The sequence below is a fragment of the Gossypium hirsutum genome, chromosome A02 (assembly GCF_007990345.1).
Source record: "Gossypium hirsutum isolate 1008001.06 chromosome A02, Gossypium_hirsutum_v2.1, whole genome shotgun sequence".
NCBI lineage: Eukaryota > Viridiplantae > Streptophyta > Magnoliopsida > Malvales > Malvaceae > Gossypium > Gossypium hirsutum.
Window position 1 is genome coordinate 47,260,130 of NC_053425.1, and position 9,589 is coordinate 47,269,718.

General features: G+C 33.7%; 1 long non-coding RNA gene across 8 annotated transcripts; it reads right to left on the reverse strand.

Moving 5' to 3' along the window:
- Window positions 1–872: 872 nt before the first annotated feature.
- On the reverse strand, window positions 873–8,949 carry LOC107952067 (uncharacterized). Of its 8 annotated transcripts, none has more exons than XR_005907882.1 (7): window positions 7,046–8,246; window positions 6,875–6,918; window positions 6,277–6,658; window positions 6,053–6,160; window positions 2,434–2,492; window positions 1,755–1,862; window positions 873–1,095 (listed from the first exon to the last, which is right to left on the reverse strand). It is a non-coding gene; the product is annotated as an uncharacterized lncRNA (long non-coding RNA). The 8 variants fall into 8 exon arrangements; XR_005907883.1 differs by having other exon boundaries at window positions 2,434–2,495; XR_001698740.2 differs by lacking the exon at window positions 1,755–1,862 and adding an exon at window positions 8,273–8,949 and having other exon boundaries at window positions 2,434–6,160; window positions 7,046–7,158.
- Between the last annotated feature and the right edge of the window lie 640 nt (window positions 8,950–9,589).

Genomic DNA, 9,589 nt, shown 5'->3' on the forward strand with positions numbered 1-9,589 from the left:
AAATATTACGAATAATATTTTTTTTATATAACCAACTTTCATATTTTTATGAAATTAAGGTATGATTGTGATATTAGTATAAGTGATATATGTATGTATGTAATTGAGTCATAGCAAAGTTTGGTAACTTGGTTAGATAAATTAATTAGGTAAGGTTGGATACTTAGTTGACATTCTTTAAGTTGATATTTGAAATGCCTAAATGTTTAATAGTTGTGTGTGGTGATAATACATGTTTGGGACTTGATTTTTAGCTTGTTTTGAATGTCTTGTTATGGCTTATTGATGTGCAAACTGTTGAGGTTAGGTTGGTATCAATTTGGGTGAGAAATGTGGCTTAGAAAATGGCCTATTTTTGTCCACACGAGTAGAGACATGGGCATGTGTCTTAGTCCTGTGTGACACACGGCCAAGTGACACAGTCGTATGTCATCTGTATCTTTTTAAGAATGCAAGTCAGTATGCTCACACGGCTTAGCACACGGGCATGTGACTTGGCTATGTGACCCAAGTCAGAGAGTTATACGGGTATAGACATGGGCTAGACACGGCCTTGTGTCCCTATTTCGAATGCCCACACGGCCTGAGGCACTGGTGTGTCTCCTAACTGTGTGAGTCACACGGCCTGGCCATATGGCCTTGTGACCCCTGCAGCTTTGAAAAATTCTAATATTTCTTGAAAAATTCTATGAGACCCGATTTAGTGCTGACTTGTTTCTAATACGTATTTTGGGCCCCGAGGGCTCGTATAAGGGATAATATGTTTGATTTTGATTGGTTTCTGACATGAATGTTATATTATATGAAATATCTGTTTAATTGTTTTGTAAACTCTAGTAATGCTCTGTACCCCTGTTCCGACAATAGATACGGGTTAGAAGTGTTACAGTCAAGGATCTCTCGAATCCATGCCTCACTTGACTGTTTTGAATTCATTCGTGATTGCTTCAATATATACTTCTCATAATATAATTGTACAGAATAATATGCAACAACAAATAATCGGTTAAAACATTCCATGCATTGTAATATTTCTTTCTTTTCCCTTTCATCATCACTTTTATCACCGTTAGAATTGTCAACCATACTCATCACCTGTGAACAAATTTTATATCCAAAATCAAACATAAAGAACTATTGATAAAACTATATTACATATAAATAAATAGAACATAAATTCAATATCCAAAAACCAAACATAAACAACTATTGATAAAACTAGTTTAGCATTGTTGTTTAGCCCCATAGTAGATTATCTCAAGACCCTACAAGACTAGAAAATTTTCAACTCTCCTCCATTTTTGTCTTAAGCCACAAAGCTCTAATCTTGGAATTAATTGATAAAAACATAGTTCGCTTGTCCTTATTGGGTAATAATTTTGGTGAGAAAAAGTATAGCGGACTAGCTTCTAGAACTCCCTCCAACATGTTATCAAGCACTTTAACTACTTGTGGAATACCATATGGATTCATAGCAGGAGTCAAACTACATGTGGTTTGACTCATATTGTCAACTACATTGTATAATTTTTTAATTTGACTAGACAACCATGCAACCCTTCCAGTTTGCTTTAAGGATTTCTTCCTTCCAGTTTTAAAATGTGAAGTGGATATTTAAGACGTTTTTCTTTTCTGACTGTTTCCATCAATCAGAACATCATTAAAAATGTGAACATCATTTCTTGCATTTTCTTCCTCATTCTATTCAGGTATGTCATTGTCAACATCCTCAAAAAATTCATTACGAAATGTACCAGAAGGTGACCATGATTTATCACCGGCTGCAATTACATCTAGTCCAACTTCCCTTCATATTCAGGATCAATGTTCGATGTTCTAAATTTTTTAGCTTCAGGCACAACCTATATATAAATTGGTAGCTTAATAAGAAATTATCAATAACCTCATAAATAAGAAGAAAAAAAATAAAAATGTTAAGAATTATTAATGTACCTTTAGCCTACTTTCCAACCAATCATTCGATGCATCAATGATTCTTTTTATAGAATTTCACCCTAGACTAGTATCTTTACCTTTAAGTTTCTTCCAAGCCTTTCATTCTTTTCCAAGGCATCCCACCTATTTTTAAGTTGCCTATTTTTAAGTTATCTTTGTGAATAAGCCTTAGTTGTTTCTTTCTCAAAGTTTGTCATTATTTTTAGCCATCCATCTTTTGTAAAATGAGTATCAGGTCTATTGCCTTTCAATATCTCTTTAATGCAAATACCACAGAATATTTTTGTCAATCTCTTATCCCACATTGCTTTGACCTTTTAACCATTAACTTCAACCACCGAAGTAGTCATTTATTATGCATAAGAACATATTTGTTTCAGCTAGTAAAGCTAACAATCAAATCATAGATAGAGACCAAAGTCGTTTAACTCTCAAAGAGAAAGTAGAAAAGGAAAAGAAAAGAAAAGAAAAACATACCTTGAAGGAACAAAGATCAAAAGGTGTATCTTTGAAGAAGAAAGGCAAGTCCTCTTCCACTGCTACTTCACAAATAAGATTCTATTAAAAAAAATGCTAGTACTTTTGTTGTATTTCAATCTACCATAAAATCAAATCTAAATAAGGCTATCATTATACAAATATGACTCCACAAAAGTACATTCAAAATGGCCCTGAAAATGCTGGCAATTTATATATAAATCTACATCACAAAAATTGAATCCAAGTTTTGTACTGTATTTCACACTCACATATATGTAATGGTTGCCTCGGACAGCAAACATGCAACAACTATTTTACAAAATTTCACTTGCAAAATACATATAATTTGTCTTTACTTTGGACAACATTACACTCGTTTAAATCAGTATTTTTAATCAATATTAACTTATTTAATTTGTCCTACGTAACAGAAATATTCAACAGCAAACATGGCATTGATCGTCCAAATTAAAACTTCCAGGCACCATAATTTTTGCAACATTTAACACAACCAATTTACTCTTTCAAACATCTCTAAACTCCCTATTCTTGGAATTAATTTGGAAGGTTTCAAATTTACAAATGTTCTAGTATAGAGGCAGGAATCACTTCACATTTTTGGGAAAGATTTGAAGCCTTGTAAAAGTCAACAGATGGAGACTAGTTTGAATAGGTGGAAATAAGAAAGGTTTCGATTGATGTGGGCCCTGCTAATGGGCTGGATTTGACGAGAAAGGATTGTAAGTTAGAAGAGGATCTAATCGCTAATGAGGACTGTAAAAAAAAGCAGGTTTGATTCTTTAATTTCTAATGTTTCCACTATTCGAGATTCATTGGAGATCAATGGTGGGCATTCAGTTAATCTTAAGCAATTATCGACTACTACTAGTGGGTATGCCTTCCGGAAGAAATGAAAACTTTTTGCTAGAATGTTCCTGGATTGGGGAGTCTGCGAGCAGTACAAAGATTTTCAGCATGTGCTGAAAATTTATCATCCCCAAATTATCTTCTTTATGGAGAAAAAATTGAATGTTAATTGAATGGAGAATGTTAGGAGACGGTGTGTTTTTTTAATGGTGTTGATGTCCCTGCGGATGGGACATGAGAGGTTTAAGTATTGGGTGGAATAGAGGTCATTTAGTTACTTTGAAGAGTTTCTCTAAAAATCACATTGATGTTGAAATTCAAGAAAAGAAAGGTAATCCACGCTGGAGATTTATGGGTTTCTATAGGGCCCTGGATGTAAGGGATAAAGCCATGACGTGGGATTTGCTTCGACGATTAAGGAGAAATAATTCGCTACCATGGTTGGTTGGTGGGGACTTTAATGATATTCTCTTTGCGAATAAGAAACAGTGAGGGATTTTAAAGGATGAGGCTAGAATGTATGCTTTTCATAGAACTTTGGAGGATTGTCATTTGAAGGACATTGGGTATTCTAGGACATTGTTTACTTGGGAGAGGGGCCAAATATTGGAAAAATAATATAAGAGAAAGAATTAACAGAGGTGTTGCTACTGACGCATGGATTCAACTCTTTCCAACTTATTCATTGAGGCATCTTCCTCATTCTTTCTCGGATCACTGTCCATTACTTATTGAGACGAAGGTTGGAGGAAGGGGTAAAAAATCTAGAAGGTTTCATTTTAAAGTGTGGTGAGTTTTGGATGAGTCTTGTGAGGAAGAGATAAGAAAGCTATAGGAGGGCAATTTGGGTTTTTTTCAAAAGTATTTTAACTCTTGCTAATGGCTTAAAATGTTGGGCAGGCAAGATTAAATACAAACGAGGTCAAGATGTTAAAATATTAACAAGGATATTGGAGGAATTAAATTATTCTTAGCAATCGAAAGAAATTTTGGCTGAACTTGTTGATGTCAAATTACACCTGAATATGAAGATGGATAAGGAAGTAAGATATTGGGAGCAATGAGCCAGAGTGAATTGGTTGAAAATGGGTGATAAAAACACTTCGTTTTTTTACAAGTTTGCTTCTTAAAAACGGCATACTAATCGCATTCGAGGATTACAAAGGAATGATGGTTCTTTAGCTACTGATTGTATCAAAACTGGGAATATTGCTCGTGAATATTTCTTGGACCTTTTCGCTTCTAGAGGAATTGGCAATTTGGATCACATTTTATCGGGGGTACCGTGTTGCATTTCTAACAGCGTGAATCAAAGTTTGATGGCTACTTACACAGAGAAGGAAATTGTTGAAGCGCTGAAAGGAATAGGACCTACAAAAGCTTCAGGTCCATATGGTTTTTCGATAGTATTTTACCAAAAGTATTGACATATTATTGGTAAAGATACTAGTGATTTCTGTTTGGATATTTTGAATAATGGCAAATCTTTGGAAGAAATCAACAGAACTCGGTTTTAATTCCAAAAATTGCAAATCCCCTCAATTTGAAAATTCTGTCCTATTAGCCTCTGTACGGTTATCTATAAGATTATTGCCAAGTCAGTTGCTAACCATTTACAAAAGGTACTAGATGTTTGTATTGATGACTCTCAAAGTACTTTTGTGCCGGGTAGGCTTATAACTAACAATGTGTTGTTGGCGTATGAGGTACTTCACTCTTTCAAGAACAAAAGATCAGGGCGAAAAGGATTTATGGCTCTAAAGCTAGATATGAGCAAGGCCTATGATCGAGTGGAATGGCTTTTTCTTAAAGGTTTGATGTCAAAATTGGGCTTTGTCAATCCATTTATTGATTTTATGCTTCACTGTATTAGTTCGGTCCATTATTCAATTTTACTTAATGTTGAAAAAGGTCTTAATTTCAAAACATCAAGAGGGCTGCGTCAAGGGGATCCTTTAAGCCCTTACTTATTTATGTTTTGTGGAGAGGGTTTATCTACACTTATGAGACTTATAAGCCAAGAAAGGAAAATCTTAGGAGCAAAGGTATGTAGATCTTCCCCATCAATAACCCAAATCATGTTTGCAGATGATTGTATAATGTTTGGAGAGGTTTCGAATAGGGGGAATAACGTGATTAGAGATACTCTAAGAGAATATGAATCTTACTACGGCCAATGTGTAAACTTCAAAAAACCCACAATTTTTTTCAGTTTGAATGTGAATAATCAGGATTAGAACTTGGCTTTCCAGGTACTTAATGTTCGCTGTTCGACTGATCCAGATAAATATTTGGAGTTATCGAATATGGCAGGTCAAAGAAGGAAAATAGCTTTCCAAACCTTGAAGGACAGATTGAAGCAGAAGATTAATAGCTGGAGTATAAGGCATATCTCACAAGGTGGCAAAGAGGTATTTATCAAAGCCATTTTACAAGCAATTCCTACATACGCGATGTCTTGCTTTCTTTTGCCAAAAACTTTTTGTGTGGAGATGGAAAATATAATAGGGGCCTTTTGGTGAAAAAAATCAAGGGAAGAGAGGAATGCACTAGTGTGACTGGGAGTCATTATGTGTGCTTAAGGAAGAGGGTGGCATGGGGTTTCGTAATTTGAATTTTTTTAATATTGCATTACTGGCCAAACAGGGTTGGCGTTTGTTACGTAATCCTAATTCATTACTAGTGCATACTTTGAGGGCTAAATATTTTAAGGATTCAGATTTTCTAAACTCCAGGTTAGGAAATTTACCTTCTCTTACCTGGTAGAGTTTATGGACTGCAAAATGGCTCCTTCTGAAATGTTTGGGCTGGAGAATTGGTGATGCGAAGAATATCTCTATATGGGGGGATGTATGGCCTAGAAGAGATGATTTCAGAGTTCAGAACTTGAATGCTAATTCGAGTATATCAACAGTTGCAGATTTAATTGTATGCCAATAAAAGAAAATGGAAAACCAAATTGATTTACAATACCTTTTTGGAGAAGATTGCAGAGAGGATCTTATGTATTCATTTGTCTATGAATTCGCATGAGGACCTAGTGCGGTGAGCCGACGAGGGAGTATACGGTTCGTAACGGGCACAAATTTCTTTTACATGATGGACAGAATCAAATACAATCTAACTACAAACAATTTTACAAAAGATTGTGGATCTTAGATCTACCCTCAAAAATAAAAATTACAAACTAGAGGTTATCTTGTAACTATTTGCCTACTTTCTGTAATCTACATTTTAGAAGACTGCTGGGATCCGCAACTTGTCGAAGGTGTCAGAATGGAGTGGAAATGAGAGAGCATTTGTTCAAGAAGTGTCTTATAGCAAAAGTGACATGGGAGAAGTTAGGTTACCTGGCCTATTACAGAGGAAAATACAAATTTCAAAGAATGGTTTAAAAACATTTTTGAGTCAAACTCTCTGGCCAAGTGCAGGATGATAGCATGTGCTTTGTGGACAATTTGGACATCAAGAAACAGATTTATTCATGAAGCAGAAATAAAATTGGGTTCTCAAATTGCAGATTTTATGAGTAACTACCTAAAAGAACAAGATGGGTTGAATACGAACTTACCAGTGAGACAGTTTCATATAGGTAGATGGGTAGCTCTGAATGGTCTGAGGTTAAAAATCAATTTTGATGCGACGTTCAACAAGAAAAGAAATGAGTCATGCTCTGAGTTAGTAATACGAAACGAAAAAGCAGAGGTGATTTGTTCAAAAACAGTTATGCATGTGAATATACCATCTATTTTTGCAGCAGAAGCGATGGCGTGTTTTTAGGCGCTTAATCTTGGGTTATATCTCGGGTTGAGGGAGGTTGAGATTGAAGGTGACTCCTGTTCGGTGATCCGGAAACTACAAGAGTAGAAAGAAGATAAATCAGAAATTGAAGTTTTTATAAAAGATTCAAAGGAACTGAGTTTAAGTTTTGAGTTCCGCGTTTTTTGGTTTATTCATAGAGAATCTAACAAGGTTGCTCATCTCATAGCTAAAGAGGGACTCCAAAAGAGGGAGACAAGTTATAAGTTGAATATGGTTACTTCTGGTGCGGAGGAAGCGGTGGTCGCCGATTGAAGTTGGATGGTTTCCATGAGGAAATGAACCATCTGGATTGCTGAAGGAAAGTTTTGGAAAAGGGTTTGAAGAGTTAGGTGGTGTTTTGTTTTTCAAAGATATTTTCTATGGGAAGTGATAGTTGCTGTTGAAAATTAATGAAGAGTAATGATGAAGTCTATGTGGCTTCCTAGGTGCTTTGTTGCTTTTGAGGAGAGGGATTTTTAATGGATAACCACTGGTCCACTGGTTGACGATGTCTCTAGAGTGTCCCCTTCTGCGAGCTGGATCTTTGTGCTTGGGTTGTTTTAATTTTGTTTTTGTTTTCTTTCTATTTGGTTTTTGGACTTGTTTCTAGGTTGACCGACTGTTAATGTTTGCTCTTGTGTTTTTGCTTGATTTGGGTTTGATTTTGGGTTTTGCTTTTATGAATAAAAGATCCAAATGATATTTTAAAAAAAAAAACCATTCGGACACCATTACTTCCAGTCTTAAGAAAGCTTCCAACACCATAAATTTACAACATTTAAAACAACCAAATTAATACTTTTCAGACATCATTTTAATTAACTTTTAAGTAGCCTTAAACAAACATTCTACTACTGCCATTAATCCTCTATTAACAGCAGCATACAGGCATCATAAATACCATCTAAGGAAACCAAATTAATTTATTTCCAGACATCATTTTAACTAACTTTTAAGTAGCCTTAATCACACATTCGGCCAGCTTAATAATGAAACAAAATCAAGAAAATAATTATCAGATGTGTTATAGACAAGCAAATCTGTTATAAAAAAAAATCAGATGTGCATGTAATCTTAAAATAACAAACCCATAAATTATTATACCAAAATAACCGACACTTACCTTTAAAATGATCTACTTTTCAGTCAATTGAAAAGAATAACAAACCTTTTGAACTGTTTGGTTCCAGAGAAACAGTAAGAAAACAGAAGGAAAATCAGAATTCCTCGAATGAGATGCACGTGCAATGGAGCTTTTGGTATTCTTTTTCTATTTTATATAGATACAATCTAGCAACAGAATCAATGCCATTGAGATATTTCTCAACAACCAGATAGAAAACCCAAGAAAATCAAAAAAGAAAAAGAAGGCAGGAAAAAAGAGCTTAACCTAAAATGAGAAAAAAATGAGAGTTGAAATGATAATATGGGATTAGGGGAGTAAAGAGAGAGAGAGAGCAGCAAAAACCCTCTTCAGCATCGAAATTTCTAAAAAAAAAGTAGATCTTAAGAAGATCATAGAAAAGGAAAAAGAAAGTATATCTTGAAGAAGAAGGGCAAGTCCTCACAGATAATTTTTAGAAAATGAAAGAAACAAAGAAAACGAAAGAATGGAGAACCAGAGGAAAAAAAAAGAATGGCAAGTACTATTGAACGAGGGATGGAAAAATAATTTAAGCACTCAAAATTGAAAAGCTAAAAATTTTTACTTCTTTCTTTGGCCAAAAATGTTTTTAAAAGGTCAAAAATATTTTTGAAGAGCCAAAAATCTCACAAAAAAAATTATTTGTTTAGCATAACTTTTCTCTCAAAAGTGCTTCTCCATAGCAATACTAAATAAGCCCTAAGTACCATACCTACAAAGAAAACGAGTAATATATCTTTGTGTTATTTGTTAGGGATAATGGAATGAATAGCTTTAAACTTTAATAAAAATTTCAGTTTGGTACTTATACTTACAAAATATTGATTTTAGTACATGTTCTAATGTTAAATGAGTGGGGCAATCTATTTAAATAAAAATTTTAACATTAAATTAAAATAATTAAGTGATAAAATATTTTTTTTCTAAATTTCAATTACTAAAATAAATTATTTAACTAATTAAAAATAAATCATTATAGATTAAGAACACAAACACATACTTTTTTTTCTTTAAATTGAATCGTGATAATAAATTAAGCACATAATTAAATAATTAATGCATGATTTAAAAACAACATAAGATAAAATAAAACAAATACAATACAAATAGAAGTACAAAAATAAATTTTAAATTATAAAAAATACAAAGACGTATAATGTATTTTAATCTTAAAAATGACACATAATTTCTTTTTCCTCCTTTCTCATCGTCCACAGGCCATAAAAAAAAAGGACAAGTGTCAAAAGCTCAAGGCATTATATCTAGAGTAAATTTATAAATTCTGCTTTTATATGTAATTATAAATTACTACATCCTAAACCAAATATATATCATTTTTTA